Here is a 27,537-nt window from a genome sequence, read left to right on the forward strand (position 1 = left end):
AATGGTTTCGTGGTCTCGAAGCATTATTAAAAATTAATATTTCAAACTTTAGGAAATTTCAAGTTGAAAATTATTAAAAGATTTCCGAATAACATAATAATACCGATACGATAAACCTCTTGTCGTTTAACAAGGAAATGTTAAAAACAAGTTTGGATATTACGGTATATAAAGTACTATTACAATTTAATTAACCTTTCAATACACGATCCCACATCAAAAGTTAAATTAAGTGGAAGGGAGGAGCAAGGCTATATGTCTCTGATATTTCTGACGAACAAATTAAACATTTTCATAGCCTCGACTGCTAAATTAAATTATGAATTCAAAATTGATTCCTGTCTCTCCTGCCGTGAGCTATTTCAAAGGGCATGGATTCGAATGAGTTATCTGACAGTAGCAGATGACTAGTTCACGAACTGCTGCAGGCTAAAAATCTATTTCATATTGTTAATGTCACTCACGACTTCTTTCGACGTCTTCGTCGCTTTTGTTATTTCTATCAATTTCAAGTAGATTGATACATAATGCAATCGAATTATTAATAACTAACCATTATAAGTACGTTCTCAATTATTTGGAAACTTTAATAGAATTAATATCAGAGATTTTCTAAACTCACTTGCATACTTTATACTGTTTGCTTCAGTTAATAAAATTAATGTGAAAAGGATAGTTTGCAGAAGGGAGGAAAGCATCAATTGTGAGCCACTAAAGGCAATTGTCTCATAATATCGGTTGGCTGCCAGGAAAAATAGTCACTTTAGAGAGGCAACTGTTTTTTCAAGTTGGCAGCATCTAGACGTTTTATAGCGACACTTTACCGCAATCAAGAGGATCATTAGCTTGTAGATGCCTGCCAAATATCCTCTACCCTGTTCTCAATGTTTCTCACCCTTCCGCGCGAAAGACGTTGTAACACACACCTTTTTTGGAAGAAACTCTTTTGAACACTGCCAAGTTTTGTTGAACATTAGCAGAATATAATGCTATATGTGGACAGAGCTCTGCGTTAACAAGTGTTAGTTTAAAACAATATTGGTACTGTTAAATGATCATTTAATAATATTTATTAATTTCGTTTAAAAATTGGACATAAAAATCCCGTTACAGAAATTAAGCAATTACGTAAACACGAAGAACATCTAGCCTTGAGCCGAAAAAAAATAAATGTTAAACTAAGGAAATCACTCTTAGGCGGACGCCAGCGGGAGAAAAAAAAACAAAACATCAATTTTAATGAGTCGAAAACCGAGAATTTTCTCTTCCATTTAGAGAGCAATATTTTTTCTACAACATTTAATCAGAGTAAGAAGTGAAATGGTAATTTGTATGGACCGCTCGATGTAAATTTTATGCAAGAATTCGCTCGCAACTCCCTCTCCCTAAAAAGGGGAAGATTTTTGCAGCGGACAGAAAATTTTGCTTAGCCAAGTGAAATTTTAACTGCCTCGACAGAGACAGCTCTGAAAATGCGAATACTTAATGCTAACTTACTTTCCACTGGTTCATTATACTACATAATACTGAAGCGAAAAAAATGATCGAAGGGGTTAACTTGATTATTATCATCTCAAATATATTTCTGTAGCATCAATAAATTTGTTTATTCCGATACCAATAAAACTGATCCGTTTTCTTGAATACAACAAATTGGAGATTAATAAAATAAGATACCAATTTAAGTTACTATATTGTAAAGTTATATAATTGGTAGAGTATCGCAAAGGAGAATTATGTTCTGTTAAAATAACTTTAAGGGTTTTCGAATTTAAGAATAACGAAACATCCAAATCCAAACGAGCTGAATGTTCGAGTGATTTAATTCAACTTCTTACAGTGAATTAATGGATCCTTGCTCCCGTTTGAAGGCAGTTACCGACTTTGAAACTTAACTTTCCAGTTTGTTTCAATTTGTCAAGACCGATAGAAATTCAATGGGTATGACAGTGGGGGTCTTTGTAAAGCAAACAAAAGATGTCCCATTTTATTCCCCCAACTTGTGTCATTATCCCTTTTGTATATTTTGATGGACGTCGATTGAAATACCTACTAATATTTTAGCATATTCAATTTATATCGTCGGCGAAAATTAATAACCTCAATATCACTGTCAGTTAACAGAGTTCTTCAAGCAATAAAATGAAGTTAAATTTAATTTATCATGATGAAGATGAAGGAAATAACAAACTTTAGTCATGTTTCGTAATTGTAATATTGAATAAAAAATACTTTAAATATCAGAACTACGAAGTTTGTAAAGCTTAAAAGTTGTTCTAACTTCGATGAGCATTTCATATGACCGGCGAAGAGGCTGACGTTAAATAAAGTACGAACTCTGCTAAGTTGTTAAAGGAAATTGGCTCCACACGTCTGATCGCAACAATCTATTCCAGCTTTTTTATTCTCTTACAAAACTTTGCTGATATTCTGTGAAATTATGTTTGAATTAATTTATGCTTTAGAAAATAATACGAGTATCTGCGACGATGACAGAATGTTTATTGAAATTCTGTCAGACAAACGTATTGTGTACTTAAAACAATTTCAATAGGAGGCGTAAAAGCGTTTTAAGGTAAAATACAAAAGGAATTTCGGAGACACCCTGTAAACTTACTTTGAAGTTTTATTGACGTGTACCGTCTCGCTTTTCCATTTACTGATTAATATTACTTTGTAGATGATATACGTACAAGTTTAAAACATGGTTTCTACACGATATTTTTGAAGCAATTTTTGTCATACGTTAACCGTAATTAATTTATTTTAAATTATAAGTGACAACGTGTCAGTTTTAACACATCAATGTCGAAGTTGGCATAACAAATACAAAATTTCTTAAATAATGATCTTGACATATTTCATAATACGCGAGATTCGGCACATAAGAGGATTTCGCTAGCAAAATGTATAAACAGATATAATGCTTCTTCAAAAATTATCAAGCTAAGTTCAAGCAAAGCTCACCGAATAGGAAGCAGTGAGTATATTAATACATTAAGGTGACTTTAGAAGTGGTCGAGACGGAATAAATAATAACAAAACGCTTAATGAGGATGTGGATACTTAAGTGGACGAACGAATTAATATGTCACTTAAAAACTGAGCAGGAAACAAATGATATTTTAACGCTAAACCTAGATTAGCACTAGTCATTAGATAGAACAATGTTATCAATTTGGTCCTATTAACAAAATCGTATAATGACGTTAGGTGTCCTCAATTAACAATAGACGAACGTGAGGAGTGAGCATGAAGATCCGGTTTGAATCTTTTTACTTTACCATGTATTGGTATTTTATAACGTCAATTTATAATTCTTAAGATCAAAGATATTCATCTTCAGTTCACATGATAACGTCATTAATATAAAGTTCATAAAAATTAAATTATCATTAGCTTACTGGAGACTTGTAAAGGTCAGGTAGAAGTCACTCTTGCCGATCCCGGTCAGACAAATAATTAGGCTGTTTGTGGCCGAGAGGATAAATGTAATAAAGATGAAAATCTTTCGATTCCAAGAAATATTATTTCTTTAAATATATTACGTAAAAACAAACAGTTTTTTGATAAGTAATAAAATTTTATTTACTGTCTAAAATAATTTATTACTTTTAATCGGATTTGTACGGAAAAATACCCAAATGACATATTTTTAGAGGATGATGTGAGAACCCAAAAACGCAATATTGGAAATACACCTATTATAACAGAAAACTATTATTAAACGAGCGATTAGTTTGGTAAGCAGTAAACGGATATTTAATACCCAATTTAAATGTATGATAAAACACATAAACATAAGCACCTACTCAGTAGCGAGTTAATTGGATCAAAAAAATTATATAATTCCATTTATTTATAATTTAAACCTGATCCATTAGATATCTCCAGCGATCTCGTCGCCGGTGTAGCAGACGCGTTAATTGCAGACGTCTGGTGAATCCATCTTGTACTTTATATTGCAACAAACGATTGTCTGTGACTGCACCCCTGAGAAACTCGATTACTGAAATATTTTAAAGCTAGAGTGGATTTTGTGTTCAGCTATAGCAACTCGGCTCATTTATTGCTTTAATTATATTTAGTCTCTTGGTTGCAGTTATAAGCAACTTATTATTTGAGGCAACAAAAATATTGCATTAATATGAAACCAGAATGTTATGTTTATGACCAAGATATCCCTCGATAGTGAGACCGAGATTGAATCGGAAAAGATCACGAGCTAAAATCAACTTGAGCAGAAATCGTGACCAGAGCGCATGTTATACCCAAAATGAAAATCGAAACACGAGGCGGAGCGCTATTGCCAGAAATTAGTGTAACTGTACGTTTCTAGAGCAACTCAAGCCGAATCCATTAGCGTTCCCGAAAAAACAACATTGGAGACACCAGAAAAAGAATCTACAAACTTAAAACAAGTGAACATTAACATGAACGAACCAAATAAACGAACGAGTTTAAGCATTTCAGTTAAATTATGCGACGGCACGTACAACTGACGACGAAGAAACAAACGGACAAAATAAAATGGGAACACCCGAAAAAATCCTTTGAAGAGGTTTATACAATAAATCTTTTAATCCTCTTATACAATTTTATCGAGATTGCCCGGATGGGAGCGAGGTTTCTTTATTTTTCGTTGCTCAGTAGCCGGTTCCGCGCAGATTTTCCAATGTCCGGCTTTTAATTAGTACTTTTATGTGCATTTACCATGTTAGGATCGATTCGGTGATCATTTTTACTTTTTGTTCCTGTAAAATTCATCTGAGATTAATAAAATGTAAACTGCCCTTTTGGAATATAAAATTGTAATTATAATAAGATTTATTCAGATGGAGAATAAGACAAACTTGATAACTCTTTCGTATTTGACAAGAACAAATTTTAATGCACTAAGGATCTCAAGCCCTGGAGTAATCTAACGCATCAATCAAACCGAGCAGACATTAGACAATGTTAGGAAGAAACTCGCTTCATAAAAAGTATTATTGATGAAGACAGGTAGAACGTTTATATATCTGATACTCCAGGACGTTTTGATGTATTATTCTATTAGATGCGTATCGTACATGCCTCATATGCCACGGGAACTACGTCAGATAATCGTAATGTGTTGTATAAATTACGACTTTAATGTTTCGTGAAAAAGTGTTTCAAAGGAAACGATAAAAATGGACTTCAATACTTCTTAACTTTATTATTTTTATATGAATAATAAACTTACTCCAGGGTAAATAAAATAGGGTATGTTTAACGTAGGCAGGATATGTATCATACATTTATAATCGTATTTAACTAACATGACTGTATCTTTTAAATGTTGAAAAATTCAAAAGTGCTTTTAAAAGCCTACTTGAATAACGTTTATTTTGATTTGATTTGTTATAGAATTACACACGGCGTTTACGCATAAATACTTCTTCGTAAACAATCTTAATTGTTACTGGCATATTGTGATTTAACGTAACAGTTTCTTATATTTGAATGTTTGTTTAGTAACTTTTTCGTTTCTCTGATTTTATCGACATTCCGATGGATTTTTTAGTAACGTGATACTGGAACAGCCTGTATTGGGTTCTTTTTTTGTATGTTTCGCCGTCCGCCCCCATGTTGTGGCACAATAAAACAGCCTTATCTCCTTTACTATGTTTTCGTTTAAAAACCATTTTTCGTTGCATCATTTTTTTATTATACGCTACCGCACTTTACACAGCCCTCATGGTCTCCGTTCCGTTTCGTTCCAATATAGACTTTATTATTTACGGCCAAATAAATAAAATCCTGTAAAGTTAAAATTGGTTTTGAATAAAGGATGGACCTTTTGTCTTTCTCTGTTGGTTCTTTTGTCTGTTATATCACTGACGTCTAACCATTTACCAACGTAGAATATTCTATTTTATTATTGCCCTCGAGTTTCTATGCAAATTGATATGCTATGTTGGGTTTTACTGCGGGTGTAGAAACAAAACATTGATTTATAACAATATTTGCAGCATTTTTTATCTTAAGATTATATTTTACTCTGTAATTAAAATCACATTAGCAATCTTAACTTATTCGAGCTGTTTTCTTCGCGGATCTGATAACAGTAATACAGGAACCATCAACCGAATACTTTGCTTGTATACGTAAGTTATTTATTCAGATGGTGAAATAAGTTATAATATATTGTATTAAAAATTTAATTGAATTCGGCAGGTGTTGGTCGTTTCGTTACACAAGTGTTAAAAAGTTTGGCTATTGGAGTGAACTCACGAGACGATTTGCAACCGATAATTATCTCTTTAAATCTATCTCATCTAGTACAACAATGGAACTGTCAATTTGAATTATTCAACTCATCATTATTTATTGGACTTAGAAGTGAATCAGTCATTTCATCTCCGTCTTCAATCGAAGAGTATTGAATCTTCAAATCGTACATGATTTCTGAGAACATTCGTTTCGAATCTTTCGTTTACGATACAAATATTTTTATTATCAACATCAAAGCTGTTGATTATTTATTCTTTTATCATTCGAATACTCTGAAAGCGGTCTTGGTTAAAAACTTGTTTAATTTGATGTCGACATCAAGTGGGGGCTCGAAAGAAAATATTGTTTGAGCAAACATTTGTGTTGAGCCTTACAGCCTTGCGAGCTATGCTTATCTTCGTGCAAATAATACTTAGTGGTGAAACCGGTTGGCGTAAGAGTTTGAGCAAAAGCGGCAAATGATATATCTCATGATAAATGCACTAACTTTATTATGATAACCCAGTAAGGAAATAGTATTATTATATTTCACGTTTGTATAAGTTCGCTATCTTAGGTTACTGTAAATGGAACGTGGATCAAGCTTAGGATTGAAATAAAGATAGTAAAAGCTGAAAATAATATAAATATTACTCAAGTTTCTAGTCTTGATATTTAGAAATATAATTTTTCACAACACTTGATTTCTTATCCATGTCCTAAAGTGGGATTGTGCGATATCTTAAGATTGATTATGTTGCGAAAAACAAGGAAACAAATACATTATATATAGGTGCTTTTAAATGCCTCTGTTACATGGAGAGAATATCAATCAGAATGGTCTTGATTATAGATATCTAACGCCGATCTCTTATGAATTATGCACAGACAAACAAACGGTTAGTTAACCATCGATCGATATGAAGCGGCACTTGATTTAATCTGCTCGCATAAAGCTAATGTCGAACCAATGTTAACAATGGCTCAAGGATGCATGGATTTGTTACTAAAGATAAATGAACATGGAATTAGGAATAAATAAATATTGGACAACATTTGATCCCAATGTAAGTAGCTAAAGCAGTTAGAAGTTGGTACCAAAATCACTCTGGGTGTTTGTTGTACCGTCCCCAATACAATATAGAAAACTAACGATTTTTTTTCGACATCGACTCGGCCGGGATTCGAACCCAGGACCGCGGGCTGACGCACCCATGAATACCGGTGTACTATTCGACGTTGGGGATCATCAATCAAGTCTTTCCAATACTTCTATCACCAGACTAAACAACAGGCTTAACAGAAAAATGTTCATACATTTAAAATTAATTATTATATAGGTACACAATAAAATACGCCTTAAGATACAACTGTTAAATTTTATCAAACTTCTTTAATAAGACAGAAAACTGTCCCAATTACGTTACAAGAATACCGGGACTTAGTTCGGGATCACGCGACTTAGGGAATCCACGAAATTCCCTAATCTTTATAAGACGCGGGACAAGATATTTTACTTAACAAATAAGTCATGGCAACGGAAATGAGCTCTCGGATTTAGTCCCTTTATAAATATACATAGAAAGTATATTATACATATTTATTTACTGAAATATATTGAATTTAGTCGTCTATCACTACATTGTATAAAACAAAGTCGCTTTTTCTGTCCCTACGTCCCTATGTATGCTTAAAACTTTAAAACTACTCAACGGATTTTGATGCGGTTTTCTTTAAATATATAGAGTGATTCGTGAGGAAGGTATTTGTATACAATACATTAACAATATAGTTAACATACAATGATAATTTTAGAAGTTTCTGTTTCTATTTAGTATCAGTATTGTACCCGTGCGAAGCCGGTCCGTGGGACTAGTTACAGTACAAATTGAATATTGTTAAGAAATAAATAAACATTGAACGTCATTTCCATACGATTATCGATCAGTGTTTTTGATTGTATCCGCGTGTTATCTTTAAAATGACCGAATCATTCTTAGCGATAAACGTCACTGGGTGGTCGACCGATTGTATTCAAAAATATCGCATTTCAAGATTAGTTTATTGTTTATCAATCAATACATGTTATACCTATGTTCTTAATATTTATTTACCTGTAATATTCGCTTTAATTCTTTGTATAGATAGAAACATATTGGAACATATTCCACCACGCTGTTCCTGTGAGGAATGTATGTGTGTAATTTCACGATGTGTGCATTCAACACCTAGCACGAGAAGAATTATAAACACAAATTAAGCACACGAATATTCAGCGGTGCTTGCCTGGGGTTGAACCCGCAATCATCGATAAAGACGCACTCGTTCTAACCACTGTTCCATTAGTAATAATATCACAAAACATATAAACAGTTGGAGTTATAAATATAAAAGAAGCAAGTGTTCAAGTTAACAATACGACGCATTTGCGAATAGAACGTAGAACTGATAAGTACTACGCTTCAACCTCAAGTATTTTAAACCGAAAAATTTGCACGTGTAGACCATTTCTTTAAGAGTAATGGCCTTGCGTCATTTCATTCCACTCACGTATTACTTGATAATAAATCTTCATTCGAAGATAATTGCATTTGAAGAAACGAAATAGGAAGCAGTGACGCATAAACAATTGAATTTAGATTAACAGTTAATAATAGTGATGAACAAAAATTTCAAATAAAGAACTCAGTTATTTGGTCAAACATTTATTATTCCAGATTTAAATTTTTAGTACACAACACATGTGCTGACGTAATATATTTTTTACTAAAGTTTATAATTAGAGTAACAGTTAATAATAATGATAAACAAAAATACTAAAAATACCAAATAACAGATTCAGTAATTTGGATAGAAAATTTTAATTCTTGATTTAATGTTTTAAAGTACAATACATGTACCTACATATATTTTTTACTCGAGTTTATAAAATCTATACAACATACATATAATAGGTACATCTGTATTGTCCGTCGTGACTAAATAATTTAGCCGTTCACGCTTATGAATTAAACAATCAAGAACATTGAGAATTAAAAAATATATATTACACTAGCGACCCGCGCCGGCGTCGCACGGGTGCAATGATATGACATCACAGTAGAAACTTCTTAAAATTCACTCTTTCTATTAAAAAAACTGCATCAAAATTGCGTAGTTTTAAAGATTTAAGCATACATATATAGGGTCAGAAAAAGCAACTTTGTTTTATACTATGTAATTATTAACAAAATCTTAACTATCTCTAGTGTATCAACGATCAGATGACCTTTATGATGACTACTACTACTATACTACGATATTAACTCACTAGCTAGATTCGTCACGGTCAATACGATTTACATTTGATACAACAGATGTTATCTCTTAGAAAAGTAGTTTTTTAATATTAATTAATTGCCATTAACTTAAATCGCATTTTCTATTTTAAATTATATGGCTAACTGCTCAACACATAAAAGTACTGCTGCATAATTAATCAAATCATCAACTTTATAGGTGCAACAATCAGACGTTCAGTTTAATAGTTTCACTGTCTTGCATATTTAAATTGATTGAACGCTTAAAAGGTTTAAGTGATGTTATCAACGAGCAAGGAGAAGAGAGTAATGACATTGCCAATAAAATTTATCACTCATTACAATATAACATCAACGACAGAACTTCGACCTCTACTAGGACAGTAAGGGCTATTTCAACGATAACGAATGACAACGAAACAGATAAGTACACTACAGAAATATGCGACCACACAGTGATACAAACAAATCATTGTAATAACTCATATGGGTATATTTTAACGATATTCACAGGTGAATATAAAGTATGACAGTTTCATATAATATATTTTTTTATGGTATAGGTTGGCGGACGAGTATATGAGCCACCTGATGATAAGTGGTCACCATCACCCATAGACAATGAAGCTGTAAGAAATATTAACTATTCCTTACATCGTCGTGCCACCAACCTTGGGAATTAAGATGTTATGTCCCTCGCGCTTGTAGTTACACTGGCTCACTCACCCTTCAAACCGGAACACAACGAAGAATAACTGATGAGTGGGTGGTACCTACCCAGACGGGCTTGCACAAAGACCAACAAGAAAATAATCACTGAAATATGAATTAGAACACATTTTATTGAAACAAATCTGAGTAAAGTTACGAAAAGAAATTTTAAAAGCATAAATTGTATTGTAACTATTGATTACAGATATTTTACTATTGCATTAACTGTATATATAAATTAAACAGTACGCGATCACATTACTTTGAGTCCATAACATTACACTGCTATCTAACATACGCGGGCGAGATATTAACTGGCTAGGTCAAACTAAGCATCAGCGAGCGGATAAAATAAATTTTATAATATACTAGACACTATTCATTTTATACATATTAACTACTTGTAATCGCACGCGGTGTCGCTCGCGTTTTATGGTGTTGGATTTTGTCAGGCAAAGATGTCCTTTTTTTGGAGTTCGAGTTTCATCAGATTTCATCAAATTTGGTTCAAAGGTTTGGTAGTGAAAGCAACAGACAGACAGACAGACAGAGTTGCTTTCACATTTATAATATTAATAATTGAGGATGAAGGTTTTATACAAATAGTTTTCTCTCAACTAAATTGATATTCACGAAATTATTACACTCTCATTAATAAGGTATAGATATAATTGGTTGTAAAAACATCGAATTATCCGCTTGCCGTTAGTTTGTACCCGTGTCCCAATAAACGCAAGCGCACGTATATCGCACACGTGGTTTGTTTATTAATAAACCGGCGCAGGCGCAGGAGAGCACGTGTAATGATGTAACGTAGCGATACGATTGTTATGATGGATTTTGTACTACAGTTACACTGTTGCATGGCATCCTGTACTATTAAATTGAACGTAAAACATTTATAGTGAAATTCCAACATTCAAATACCAAATAAATATGAAATACTTTTTTCATACTTAATAAAAAAAAAATCATAAAGTAATGATAGTAGATGCACACGAACGTCAAACGATTAAATCAAATACGGTGACGTAGAAAACAATTACTGAGACAAGTTTGCCTCATGTAACTATATAGTAGAGAAATATATTAGCAGTTTCGTTCAAAGATTTTCGTAATACGTTACAAAATCTGTTGCTAGATATAGTATATATGTTGAACTTTGTGATTTTCGATCAAAACATAATAAATTCGAGTTTTGGCACGCTCTAGCTTGTCTTATCGACGCGTGTTCGAGCTATTCTTCTCTAACGGATCGTCCAATCCTTTACCAAGATAACGAGCAAGTGAAATGTCCAGACGATTAGGATTTTAGCAGGTTTTTTTTTAAAGATTAACTGCTTTTATGCAGCTTTTTGAGCGAACGATTTGCTATTGTATTTCTTTTAACAGATAAATCTGAGTATTGTTTTGGATTCATTCTTATATTTATTATTGATTTTAAAGATTTCAAAAAGTGAATAAATAATTTATACGTCACTGTTTCTAAGACAAACTCTTGATTGCTTCATTAGTATGTCTTTATAATCATTCTATTTGAATTAATGAATTATTATCATATTCATATTATTAATAAATTATTTCTTTGTTTGTATAAATTAAATAATTTATATCCATCATTGTTTGGTGTATGTTAACACGATGAGTCAGTCAGTATAAATTCTGGAATTATCCCTTACGGTTTACTTGTACAGGTCATTCAATGCTAATTTATTAAAAATAAGGTCCATTTATCTGGGCCACTGGGTCACTGCGTCAGAAATAATCAAATGGAAATTATAAAGTAATATTATTGTCAAGCCATTTAATAAATGCATAAATTATATACGATTGTTAACTATCTTCTAGTTCCATATTATCTATAATCTGTTGTTTTTATTCAATTAAATAAATCGAGTTAACGAGATCCAAATCGAAATCTATGCAAATAGTATTAATTAGTTCATTTGATTAATTAGTATCTTCAGTCATTATTATGTTGTTGAAATTGGCTACGTTTATTATGATTTCAAATGCCGATTGATGTGTTGGCGTCTGTACGTCTGTCCTCTCAGCAGGGTTCTGATCTGAAGCCAACTATACTCAACTCAACTGTAAACACAAACATTAAGATTATCTACTAATAACACCACATCTATCAAACGTCTTTCGTTCCTCTAATTGCCCCTAAACCTGATTCAAAGGAAGCACTTTCAAATCCCTAGAAGTCGTTTGACCTCGTAAGAGAAGTATTTTACATTTAGAGTAGCTTTAAAAAATATAAACATTTCAATCGATTCAATCAAATCCATTAAATATAAATCGTTTTTAATCTCATATAAATCATCTTCAATCTATACAAAGATTTGAAGTGAAGATATTAATAATAAATAGTCTTAGTAAATATTGAAAGGAATATCTTTGATTCAATTCTAATAGGTATTTGTAATAGCTTGCAACAATGATGTACCAAGGTTTATTTAACTTGGATCCTTAGAAAGTACTCCATCAAAGCAGTTGTACAACAAAAATAGAATGTGAAAAGCCGACACGTGTATTCAACGCCACATACTACGCAGATTGTTATTACGTCGGTCCGCAACGTTTGCACTAATTCGTATCACTGAAGATAGACTTACACATTTTAACATAATCAAATGATCATTATTTCTTTAGGATCAAATGACGCAAGACGTATCATACACGAGGTGGGAAAACATGCCAAACATGCGATCAGACATCGAAATAAACACACTGTATCATTTAAATCAATTACAAGCTTGGCTTATAATTATTTTTTTATCACAACACTTACGACGTTCTTTAAATTAATTTTGGAATTCATATAATATTGGCTCCTAAATTTTTCCATTTTCAAAAGAATCCGATATTATAATCTTACAACATTATAATGCAGATTTAACATTATGTAGAAGAAACTCGTTAAGAGCAGCTGATATAATTATATAATGACATCATAGACCAGCAACAGTCATGCCTCTATGTATGGGAACGAAAAAAACGCCCCGTAAATACTACAGTAATTTTCCGTGTGTTGCTCGGTTAATTCTAGAGCGACGCACTATATTTGCCCTAACGGAGCTATATGTGGATACGCTGCATCTCTCGAGCGCATGGGAACGCGGCAACGAACGTAGACTGTTTATTACGTGCCCAGCCATGGACGCCGGTTTAACACTCGCAAGGGATTTAATTACGTACATAATACCCATTATATGGAGCAGCGTTTGCGTTATCCGTTCAGCTGTTCACTGCTATTCGATTCTCATTTGAGTTCACGGTCAGAAACCCATTAACGTGATCACAGCGATTTAGCTGTTGCTCTGTCACGAACGACGAAACACATAGGCATATAATTATAAACGCATTAAGGTAAGAGCCTTACTGTATCAAGAACACAATTCTTTTCGTAATGCGGCTTATGTCTCTTGTTGGCTCGAGAAAAATACGTCGCTGATCCCTTTTAATCCTTAAACGAATTTCGGAAGAAAATGTGAGGCGTATCGGTTCCCCAATTTACTGAATAGGCCACTCCACGCAGTTCTGTTTTAATACAGCATACTGTAAATACGAAGAAAATCATGACAAGAATTCTTATGTTTCACTATATTGTATCTTATCTGTGAAACGATACGTAAAGAAGTGAGAATTTTTCGCTTCGAAAGCGACGGCAGAGAAAAGGCTAAGGGCCGTAATAAAGAAATCATAGGCGACTCGTAAGTAAATTGTTTGATTTGCTGACTCCAGCGAGTCAACAATAGGGGATATATCGAAAACGCAGCTAAAAAATTGCCGATGGGGGCTCTAGTGCAAAGCAATTACGTTAATGACGCCATTACAGAAAGGGCATACACATTATGATTGATGATTCATCATTAGACGCGGACGTACGCATAGATCTTGTCTATTAAAATCACGAGGAAACGTATTTAATAATACACAAGATGAAAAAGGTGAGAACGATCCAATTAATCGGCTTTATTAAACGACTCTCTAAATTTATCTCTTTATTTAACTTTCAATCAGTAACTCTAGACGTAATTTATACAGTTACTCATGAACATCTTTGTTTTCTCGTTAATACGAACTTTCGGTATCCGATCAAAGGCATTAAGTCTAGTACGTTGCCCAAATAGAGTCCCTTTGTTTCCTGAAGTAGGCGTCAGAACTTTTCTTATTCCCAAAAGATGGTGTGTTCGGGAAATGAGACGCATTACCGAGTCAATATACGGCGGTATGAACTGAACTAGAAAGTCGCCGGGGTTTCGCTATCTCGCTCAACCTTTTCGATTGTAAGGCCGGAACTCACATCGAACCCTATAATTTAAACAATTTGCTGCGATGTCCAATAATCTTCGTTGATTAGTCTTATCATTAGCTTGCGTGACTTGTGTGGAAATTGAGTGGATGTAGAAGAAAACGTCGCTTGCATCTAGCATCGATAAACGTGCAGCCACTTAGGGTATTCTCCTCGCACCCACTTGAATATGGTGATGGGCAATGACACCTACGTCTAGCATACGCTAGCATACCGTCGCCAGATGCAACCAATCAATAAGTTTGTCCGAAAACGGACGCAGATGCGATTCGACCAAACGTGAGCCCGCACCCGACACTTTGTTACGAATTGAACTTTTTATAGCTGAACAACAAAGTGGTCGAGTTTTCGACGCTGTAAATGTAAAATTTATAGCTCGCTCGCTTAATAAAAACTACGTACAGGCTCGTAATGCTAGCGAGTCAAGTGTATGAAATGTGCTCGCGTTTTACGTCCATTTGCCCGGTAATAATACTTACGGACTTCATAAGAAATTACTTCTAAATTATAAAGATTTTATGGAGCCATACATTTACAGATTAAATCATAAAAATCCTCTTTGAATATAATTTACCGTTTCTTTTATAATAATTGATATATTCAGTATAATTTCATGTTTTATTATACAATAGTTCAATATATACATTACATCATTAGAACGCGAATGCACACGCTTCAGCGCTTTTATAAAAGAAACCTTTTGCAATGAGGTATAATTAGCTTACTATGATCTTGTAAACGTATCGTTTTAACTGATACTGTCTCAATGAGAACACTATACACTCATCACCATTATCTTTGCGGTTGCGAAGCGGAACGGTTGAATTCAAAGACAGAGGGATACTGTTTACACAAGGAAACGTCCCGACCGATCCCAAAGGACTTGATAGAACAAATATTGGTGGTGTATTACTAACTGTAGCGAGTAACTTCTGAACTGCAACTAAGCTTGAATTGGTACGATATTACTTCACGGTATTTACATATATTCTTGGAATATTTTGCTGTCGCTATAACATGATAATATTGTCTTTCAATTTTATTTTTGCGAGCTGATATTATGTACACATGTTTTTCAAATTTTAAAGGTCAATTCTTCGGAATTGCATGAATATGATAACGATAAAAATACATCGATATAAACACAATGTACAAATAAATAAATAATTCGATAGATCTGGAGATTATTAGGCATAAATCAAATAGTCACAATGTAAAACTTTAGAGTATTATTCGATTTGGCAAATGCAATACTGGAATTTCGAATAGCGCAGCTTCAAAGCAAATCGAAAGAGTTTTATTGATACGATTACCGTGACAACTTGCCGTTCATTATCATTTTTTAAAATCACGTCTGTCATAAATCTCTTAGCGCGAATGTAGCCAATTTGTTCTCCAGTTGAATATCACGCGACATTATAAGTATCGTTGATATAGTGTTAGTTTTGAAATGTAAAAATAGCGATAAAAGATTTGCATTTCAATAAAATTACCGAACCGGGTGGTCGTGCGCGTTCTATTTGCAAATTTATCTTCCATCAGAGGGGGGAGCTGTAAAAAAAGTTTCAATGGAAACTGTCGCGACGACGCCATATTTTGCTTGGCTTTCTTCATAAATCGTCAGCATAAACTGATCTACATATCCGCGTTCGTCGTGTACAGGAATTTGGCATTATCTTTTTTTAAAACAGCCCCGTTTCAAAGCCATTTCTCAACACGGCAGTGGAATGAATTTTCGAGTTTAAAAATATGGCTCCGAATCCCAATCCGACTCGCTAACAGAAATAAATGAGTTCGAAGTCATTCGCCCATCAGTAGACGATAATAATAAGGAATTTTTCGATTACGGCTACCGAACGATCTTTATATATTTTCATTCAATTAAAAACCATTTAGTTCTTCTATTTATTTCAGACTCACTATTGAAATAACTTTCAACGAAAATTGTAATGATTACAAATTCTAAGACGCAGCGAGTTTCTTAGAGAATGGAAATGATGTTTGACAATGTACATTTATTATGAAGACTACCACAAACTTAATCAGTATTCAAATATATTTTGATAGTTAAAAGCATTTACATTGTAACAGTATATATAACTAATTAGTTTAAGCTTTAAATGGAATAACAGATAGTCTCAAAAATATTCTTTTAGAAACGAGTCATTGATTTTACTTAATATGGCGTTAACATGAAACCAGTACTTGATCCGATCAGCCTAAGGCGGTACTGGTTTAAAGCAAGCGAATAAACCATTTTTAAGTTCACGGTCATACAATTGTATTTATTACACGTGATTTGCGATGCTTCCGTCTACCTGGTATGGAACCAGCATTTTCTTAGCAAGATTTTTGATCGCATTTATCGGTATGCCATTCGCCGTTTATATATTTATGTCTTATACTTTTTATTGATTAATTATTTTGCTGTTTATCATCTTTAAAGTATTGTATATTTGACGACCTCCGTGCTCGAGTGTGCACCAGTTTTCATAGGTACACCTATCCGAGTCCCGGGTTCGATTCCCGGCCGATGTAGAAAATTCATTAGTTTTCTATGTTGTCTTGGGTCTGGGTGTTTGAGATACCTATTTCTGCAATTTGTAATAGCTACTTACATTGGGATCAGAGTAATGTATGTGATGTTATCCAATATTTATTAATTATTTATTTATAGCATGTTTGTACAATAAAATCTACTTTTTATTCATGTATTTTTTATTATTTTAATTCTATTTTCCTGTTAGGCGAAGTGTACTAATTAAAGAAGATTATAAGCGCAATGAGTTTGTCATAGAAATATTGCCTATACTTTGTCAGGAATCAAGATACGTAGAGTACCTTTCACCTGTACCTCACGAAACGAAGCCGCGGGCGGAAACGAGTTGTTTATAAATAACGTAAGTTTGTTATCATTTTCATAATACACGTTTTATTATTTTCAACTTATAGCGATTTTAAAACATCATAAATACACAACGTACAAACAGTTTACACGTGTCGATCTATTTTTCACGATTTCAGTGGAAACGTTTGATGAAAATGATTCATCATAGATATAAACAACAACAGTCTGTAAATTTCCCACTGCTGGACTAAGGCATCCTCTCCCTTTGGTTTGGAATATACTCCACCACGCTGTTCCAATGCGGTTTGATGGAATACACATGTGACAGAATTTCAATGAAATTAGACACATGCAGGTTTCCTCACGATGATTTCCTTTATCTTATGAAGCAGAGCACGAGATGAATTATAAACACAAATTAAGCTCACGAATATACAGTGGTTCTTGCCTGGGTTTGAACCAGCAATCATCGGTTAAGATGCACGCATTCTAACCATTGGTCCATCTCGGCTCTAGATATATTGTAGCTTCGATATTTCAAAGCAATATCTGCATTAGATCACAATATTTTTAAATTGATTTAAAACATAATTCAATGTTAAAAAAATCCATTTTAGCATTAAAATAGATGCAAAAAATACTTGATAATACAATTAATCATCTAGAATAAAGTATGAATTTAAAGTATCCTTTATCGTAGATAACATCTAATATATTCTTAATATATGACATTTTTAAGAGTATTATAAATCAATGTTATTTAAAATTTAAAATTCGAAAAGTGCATCTTATGATTTTATCTGCATAACGCCGAAACCGGTTCTGTTCCGCAGCTCAATTGATTTAATAGCTCCGTCAAATTGATTAAGGTGACATTATGATCGTGATATTAATTAAAACGTTCAGAAAATCTCTAATATTATTTGTATACCAATATCGAAATAGGACACGAGGTCATTGACACTTTATTAATACATATTTAGTATGAAGGGACACTGGAAATAAAAATGTAAACCAATGTCAAATATACATATCATAAAAATGTAGTTCACGTATAAATTGAAAACATAAAATCATCTTATTAAAAAAAAAATACATTTTAAAATTCGAATTGAAGATGCTGAACCAATTAGATGTAAGAATATTTAAATTTCGAAAATAGAAAACGACGATAACGTATCTTATTTCGATAAAACAGCTAGAGACATTTTAAAATTTGAAATATCATTAACTGATACTACTAGACTTTAATTAATTATACATAATATTATCGTTAATCACTATAAAGACATACATATGTATATTAACGATCACGTGACGGTACTTCAACGAATGGGAGCAATTTTACGGCCCAACTTGTTAAAAGGATACTTCCAATTTTGTTTTTATGTCTGTCCGGACATAACTTTAGAACGGAGCCGCCGATTTCGATGAGAATTTTATGGTTCTATAAAGGAAGTTCCCATCGTTGATCCGTTACTTGAATTTAATGGTGTGGATAATCAGAACATTATTGGGTCTGAATAGACCGCAGCTTCAATTACAGCAACGCATTTAAAATATATTGATCTACAAAACGACTCCGAGATGTTTATTCCACAATTGGAATTATGACTAAATGCTTCAACGACTAAATCCAGAATATTATGTATTTTATTAAAACCGATTCATTATTATATCTTACTAAAATTACTTGAAAACTAATATAATCTATTTAGATAAAATTAATAAAGTAAACGCATTATTGCAAGTACCTGATTATTTAAGTTTAAATTACCAGTAAATGTACATATTGCAATAATTTACTACAGCTTTTAAGAAATTTTGAAAACAATCTTAAAAAGAAGACATTAAAATAATAAAAAAAATATTTCGAGGTTTCTTGTTTTAAAATTTTATTTTGATAAAGTATGACGAATAAACTACTTACAAATTCATGTTATTCCATTCCAGAATTATCAAATTATACGAAACTACTAAAATTAGTAATGCATACATTACGATTCTAAATTTAAACTATTTTCCTTTTTAAAAAAATGCTTTAAATAAATAAAAAAAAAACATCATAGAAGCAAAGCTTATCTACTTAATGCAATAAAAACACTGGCTGGTTTGTTAAAAAGGGAATTTGGACTGAACCCCGTTGGAAAGGGGAAATTCGAGGCGGGTGATTAATTTCGCTGGCATCCAAGGGATTTGCTTCGTTCTTGGAGTCACGCTACTCGCGATGTAAATCATCCGAATGCCGTACTTTATGCCAATTTTAGGGTTCCTCGAGATACTTTCTTTGTTTAATTAAATTTGTTTCGACTGGCCCTTTCTTCTATATAGATCATCTAAATTGAGCCGTGAGAACGGAAATTAAAACGGGATTCCGATTCTGCAGCAATTTATTTCATCTAAAGGTAGACCCGAACTAATTTAAAGAAGAGAAGGTATTAGAAGACACGATAATAAGATTATCGTAAGATTACTTTATACAATCGATGCCAAAATATAATAGAAAAGACGCGACAAGAACTAAAAATATCTAAGAGAGCAATAAATAAATGAGTTTGAAGATGGCGAGCTGTAATTTCGAAGTTAGTGAAATATATACGGGGCCAGACTTCCGAGGATTCCGTCCCGGTTTTTTGCACTTGCAATGTGTTTAAATTTTAAGTTAAGCAGGAATGCTTAGCTCCCAACACGCCACTGCAGCTGGGTGCAAAGAATTTTGTATTGACTTTATTTCGTTTAACTTTTACTGCTAAAAACACCTGCATTTTTCTTAGCCGGACTGCAGTCAAAATAAGAGCAAGTAATAAAACATTTCTTTTATAAATTATACCAGCATTAATAATAGCACTCCAGAATATTAATAGTGTACTTCTAAGTTTCTGAAGTACATGTTGTTTGTTTATTTTATACGTACAGAATTTTTAAAACAAGTTTTAGATAAATGATGAAAAAATCGTAGAATATAAATATCGAAGTCCTTTCATTTCATTGTGGAAAATAGACAAAAGTTTCCGCTAAACCTTTCAGTGGATAAACTTGACTAAACGCAACTTTTTTTTTCCAATTCAATAAGAAGCTAATTGTATAAAAGAAGCTGTCCACAAGTTAAACGGCTAACACGATTACCGCAGCGAGTGAATATCAGTAGAAAAAGTTGCGGTACAAGAAAAGTTAGAGGATTTTCTTAAGCAAACGTTGGGTTCACGACCCGATAATCATCTTCCGCTGTAGTTTTTTTACAAACTTAATTTAAATCTCGGACATTCATTTCACACCTTAAATGCCTTGCTTGTTCAACTTAAACTTCCTAAATTAACTTTTAAGATAATAGCTTCATTAATGTAACACTAAAACAATTTTGCTACGTCCAGTGAAATTTAAACGCTGTGTCTGGTTAAATTTAATAATACGGTTACTTGAGAAACATAAAATCACTTCGGTATAGCAACACGAAAACTGGTCTTGGCTTAGATCGAAAACCGGTTCCGACTGAACGAAATAAAAGTTCTAAAGGTCATTGTCGATAATACGCTTGGAATTATCAATAGCTATGCTAGATTAATTTGTATTACCACCTAATAGAAGTTATAATGCTATAATTAAAGTACTTGTATATCATTTTAATAACCAAAAATACAACATTTAAGAGTCATGAAAAAATAAGAATCAATGATCGATAACACTTATGAATTGTTTCCGATATTAATAATAAAATGAAAAATAAATCATTCGTAAAAGTGACTTAGGTACATTTTTTTCATAATTCTATACCTAGATAAATTTTAGGTAAGACAAATGTGTACAAGACGAATTTATGGTGAATTTAAGCAAGCTCGCTCGACTTAAGTAGATATAAAAAATTGCATTCTCAGCAAAGCGTATAAGCGAATTAATTACGCTATAAACGGAGACAGTTGATAAGGAAGGAGTCATAAACTGAAATAACAGGCAACTCCAAGTGATTCTAGTTTTAAGAAATTTCTTTTTCGAAAGTAAGGGACGGGTATCCTGCAATTTGGAGGAGTCGTAAACTTTATGATTTTCGATGTACCGTCGCGATGAATTAAACGTGAATGGGCAATCACCCATTCTTGTTCATCTCTGTTAATTATCAAAAGAGGTTTTATATTTCAATGTTCTTAAATACATAAAAGTGTTTTAGTGCGTTCAAGTAATTTCTGATCGGATTTATGTTGTAAACTTAACAATACAATTGCACAGCGTAATCTAACCTTTAAGTTTTATAGATAGGTCGACATTTTATTTTGAAAAGTTCACAGTCTCTTTAATGACAACGAACGTCGAGCCGAGTCTTTTTAATACAGCCATTATTGTCAGTCATGTGAAAATAACTCAAAAGTCATGTTTTATTATACAACTATAAAAAAAACGTCAGCATTCAAATCGTCAACAGCATAAATATGAAGAAGAGGATAAATATGATAATATACTTCATTTATTTCAATTACGAGTTCTTTAAATATTAAGATTTTATTTTCAAGAGTATTTTTTCGAAATATAACATGCTATACTTATAGGCTTACTACTAAGTCTGGAATTTGTACTGACGAAAGTATTATTAACATCGAACAGATTGAAAACTGTGTTAATATGGGGTTTATCCTTACGAGAACTTACTCTACTTTCCAATCAAACTTGTACAATAAAGTTGCCGTTCTGAACATTTAATCAACCAAGCCCGGAGATTTATTACGAGTAAAGATATAAAGAGTATTATTATTACAAAATCAGATGCATTTGAATATATAATTTTAGAATTAAAGTAAAATAATAAACCAATTAAAGAAAATTCTATATAACAAACCGTAGCATAGAGAGAACGTATAGAAAATAAAAACGAAAATCTATAACAATTTAACAGAGTTGAAAAATATTTCTTACTTACTACGGATTTCTTCGGAACTTGCACATTCAGCAATAATAGCAATCGCTTAATGGCGTAAAACTGTACCAGTTGTTAGGATTACGCGAGTAAACAGCGAGGTATTATGTTTTAGCTTATTCGAGTGTCTGATGCCCTCATTCCATTTATCGTTCCACCAATTATAGTTATAAAGATATTAGAATTCAAAGCAACCGAATCCTTAAAACAAATTATTTAGAACACTATAATATAATACAAATAACAATCTCGTTCGTGTATAAATTGCTGTTTTGTATGTAGAGGTTTTGAATAACGATATTCCAATGTATATTATGTTATCGTGTAGTCGAGCGAATGATAGAGGAATTTGTTTAGCTTAAGCCAGTGATTGTAATGATGGTTTAATAATAGTTAAGCTAAGATTTCATTTCCTGATTTCTCAATGATTAGATATTTAAATAATAAAGTAAAGTAAGTAAGTAATAGTAATAATGATACGATGAGAACTTTAAGAAGCGTGGTCCATGTATCTCTTACCAATAATATTGATTTATAGCAGTTCGTGAAAACAACGTAAATAGGTTGTACGGATGAATTTCAACTTAATTTGCTAAAGTCCGGTGTGTTTACAATCAAATAGCAAACTAAAGCTTATGCGGAATTGAAAGATATATGGCTGAGTTTTGGTGTTTCGCCTAGAAGTTGGTCGTAGCGATTTTCAGTCGGCGTCAACGTGGCGTTGAATTTATTGCTATTTGCTGGACTTTCTGTTTTCACATGTCACGGGTCGAACTTCTCAAGTTGATATTTTAGTACAATATCCTACTTCAGTTCTGTGTATTTGACAATTTACAACATTTAAAATCTTATATTGATAGAAAAGTATTCAAAGTGAGATATAGTTGAAGAGCATGTTTTTAAATATATAATATACAACAATTACTCATCTATGAAAAGTAATCGAAGGCCAGTAACAATAAAGCGACTCGAGTCTCTGATAAACGCTACAGAAGATAAATGTCAACACTTGAACGTATTAAAATTTTAATATAAAACAAACTCCCAGGTAATGTCTCTCTATACACGGAGGTAATTCTTGTGCAACAAACGCCATTCTCCAGTATAATGGCACCATTAAAACACCACCCACAAGTGTAGAGCAAATTGCATTTGCCGACATGGGTACGTATTTTACAATCAAACGTTGATTTCCAAAGCTACCAAGAGCGCATTAGAGTACATAAATTTGCTTACTTAAACGATAAACTTGAATAAGGATTCACACGAAATTGATTTTGAGAGCGGGCAGCCTTAAACGTTTAATTTATTGTTTCGCCGTGCAAACGCTTCGGTTTCTTCAAATGTCGCCGTAATGCCGCTTAAAGGAGCTTTTAATTAGTAATCTTTTAAATCAGTTCATTAAATACCGTCTAAAGTATCGCCAGAAAGTTCAGTCCGATGTTATCGTCAAAGTTCAGACGAAACTAAAAACTGAAAGCAAAGCTAATGAGAATTCCCTAAATACCGAGACCTAGCCTTTCGTGAGTGGAAGTTGTATTCAGCATTATAGCAGACAGGCACGAAGAAAAAGTTAACTTTGGTCGCGCGGTACCTTTTATTTCAAGGAAGTGTTTAAAGTAAATTAAAAGCAAGCGAGGCAAGTTTTTCCTTCAATCTTTGATCTAACAATCGGTTAGGAGAACGTAACAATCACAATTCCAGTAATAAATGAAGCCGAGGAACGTTGCAACCTTGGAAATAGATCTGTTGCCATACTCGAGTTCGCTACATGTCGAATAAAAAATAGTACAAAAACACAGTCAACACAAGTCTGTAGCTCGACGTTCGGATTATAACCGTCCGAAACTCCGCCCTTTTCGTTTTTTTTTTTTTTTGCAAAGTGGTCCACTGAGCTATACAAACTGGCGAATTCGAGCACAAAAATGTAGTTCGTATTTAATATCTAAAAAGAACGCTGCGCAAAATTTTACAGATAAAGCAAATTAATGTTGATACACTGACGTAATAAAATATTCCTCAGTGTTTTTAATCTCGACATAAATTGTTGCTCACAACAAAAAAATAAATAAACGATAATTCTTAGATCATTTCTCAATCGTATTGCCCTATTGAATAATGATAATAATCACGCTCTTTACATATAATATCATCTCGTGACTAATGAAATAGTGTTAATTATCTACACCATTGTACTGCAATCTGTTACAGTACAATGATACAATCCTGATAAATCGTTTCCTTATGTTACAAGCACGCTTTGCGCTCCTTCAAAATATTTTATATTCCATTGAATTATTACAGGTCAAAGGCCTCCAACAAATTGTTAATAACAATGTCAAATCAATTGTATAAAAAGCATATTGAAAAAATCTATCGATAGATTAGATAGAGACGTTACTTTCTAAAAAAATGTTTCTGATATTTCGTATAGCATTAGATAAGAATTTGGATGCAACAGATTGAAAATTAATATCAAACGCTACGGATGCGAACGGATTTTTTATCATTAATGGTAAAACGTCTCAGATATCGGATGGCGTTGATAGGAAAGAAAAAAATCGGAAAAATTGTGAGTAAAGAAGAGCGTACGAAAATTCATTTCCCTTTAATATTCTCGGTAAAATTGCTGGCGCGAATGACCTGAGATTAACATTTCCTAGTAGCGAACGCATTACACACACAGAGCTGTACTCGAATGAACTCACCGACTGTACGCGAAAGGCCACTCACACACGCCGAGAGGATGACTAAAAATATTACAAGTTGACATTGAAATGTTAATGCACTCTTGGGTTCGTCGGAGCATTTTACGGATATTTCTCTCGATCCTCGACTCGGCAATAAAATCGAGAATCATTTTTTATTTTTCATAATATCGATTGTTTTAACTTCCATCGCCCTGATATCTATCGCGTGATGAAGTGTATTTAATGCGATAATATATATAACGTCGATTGTCGACGGTTCCAGTCGCGTTTTACGCAGACTCGTCTACGTCATTCGAACGATTGCAATTCATCTTATTTGTTTTTTCATCTAATTTCTGATAACGTTGAACGTTCATTGCTTCGATAGAAATATTGACTTCAAGTTGTTTAAATTTACTACGGCCTGATGGGTTAAGATGAAAAGTTTATTTTGCTCACGGCAAACGATTTATACTAATTTTAAATGGTTCTTAGAATCAATAAATTTTGAAACGGTTAAAACTATAATCATCCAATCCTCAGCAAAAATATAACAATAAGAAAAAAAAAATAATCAAATCGATCCTTGTATTTTATGAGCACTTAATTTGTTACACCTATTTTTATTTAAGTTTGAATAAAATTAGCTACACAATGTTTTATTCTAAGATTCGTGTGTTTTTAGAATTTCATCTACGTGACTCTAGACATGTTTGTTTTATTGCACAACGTATTTTATTTCATCTTGCTAATTAATATGTTGTATCAATAACTTGCCTAAATCCTTAAAATATATTATTACAAAACAATTTCACACAGTCTTCGTATTTACGATACTTTAATTATTTGCAACAAGCATGTTCAAAATAGATGTCAAAAATTTATTTACGATGTAAGTTATTTCAAAGATTTTTAAATGAATCGTGGTTTCATATCAGAACTGTATCTACTTATTTTTTACTTAATAATGTATTTAACAATTTCCTGATTTTATCAAATATTTTAAAACAAATAATTTTGATTATATACGCACGCATTCGCCACAAAAATGTTTAAATTTAGGTTTATTTTTATTGTTTTTGATCACGCGATTAATTTAAACATAAAGTGTAGTTTTTTGACGGTTTATGTAGATTTTCGTACTTTATAATCTAATTTGTGAACTTTATATCTTTTGTTTATGTTTAATTTAACATTTTTATTTCATTTAAATTATTCACTTGAGGTTCACGGCACGATTAAAGTAAATTACGATTTGAAAACGCGAAATAAACTCAAGAGCTTTTTTGACAGATACCTTTTTACGCTTTTTAATTGTAGGGTATTTACACCAGTTTATTTTTTAAGATTTTCAATTTAATAAATTTTTTCATCTTTAGAAATAATAGTTTTTATTTGAAATATCACAAAATATATCACGTTCTAATACTTAGTTAATTTCATTTGTACTTTAGCTACTTATACTGGAGATATACAGACACACAGTTTTATTATATTAGCGAGATTAATATTTAAAACTGTTGCGTTTAAAACACAAGTTTGAAACTAGAGGATTTTTCGACAAATATTTTCTCTAATAAAGTATCTATATGTCAATTTTTTTTAAGTATTATATGTTATAAAAACACTTTTTTTTTCTCACGCGTTTATTAAGTCTAGACCAGCACTAAACGTTTTAAATGATTCATTTTTTATCGGGCAGGGAAATCCATTTTCCCCTATAAGCTTACCAGTTGCATGTTTTATAATAATTTTTCTTCGTTACCGACCCGTTACAAAAAAAAATAATTTCTGTATTAGTAATAACCACGTTTGCTGTGAAAAATTTAAATTTCACTCGCGATAACGACAGATTATTCTTGCTTTTCTAATGGATATGTAATGGTTTTTAAAAATTGTTATTTAAATTCGCGTGATACATATATATTTTTTGTAAACTTATTTTTTTATTAATCAGTTACATGATCACTGTTTAATATTCTACTAACGAGGTATTTAATTTTGTTTGTATCTTTAAAGTAAATGAGTTTAAACCAGCAAAATATTTCTAATCACAAAAACTATAAATCATAACAGTTCGAAATTTAAATTAGCTAGTTAACGATATTTGAACAAATTAATCGTTTATTTATTTTTAAATATTACGTTTTAATAATTTCGTTATTTATGAACTTTTTAATTAGGCAATATTATTTTATAGACTTGTTATTTTGATTTACCAATATGATACGATGCGTTGAAAAACATGTTTACGAATTTCTTTAAGCGATTTAAACGTTTTCCTGGCGATAAAGTGTATTACGCGTTATTTTTTTATTAATGTTGTTGTTTTTATCCAATCAAAACACTGTTTCGTAAAATTGTAATTTTTTAAAGGATATTTCAACCTTTTTACTGTGATCGAATTCAAAACTTTGAAATTGAATTTTCAACGGTAATTTAATCAGGAGGTAGCGCTCACAGAAGTTTGGTAACATTTAGAAGTTCTTTTAACTCTATTTTAAATTAGGAATGGTTTAAGTATTATTAAT

General features: G+C 32.3%; 1 protein-coding gene across 1 annotated transcript in view; it reads right to left on the reverse strand.

Moving 5' to 3' along the window:
• The window catches only part of LOC124537632 (transcription factor sem-2-like), a 72,118-nt gene that overhangs the window by 43,836 nt on the left and 745 nt on the right, over positions 1-27,537 (reverse strand). The window lies entirely within an intron of this gene.

The sequence above is a fragment of the Vanessa cardui genome, chromosome 18, assembly GCF_905220365.1.
Source record: "Vanessa cardui chromosome 18, ilVanCard2.1, whole genome shotgun sequence".
Lineage (NCBI taxonomy): Eukaryota > Metazoa > Arthropoda > Insecta > Lepidoptera > Nymphalidae > Vanessa > Vanessa cardui.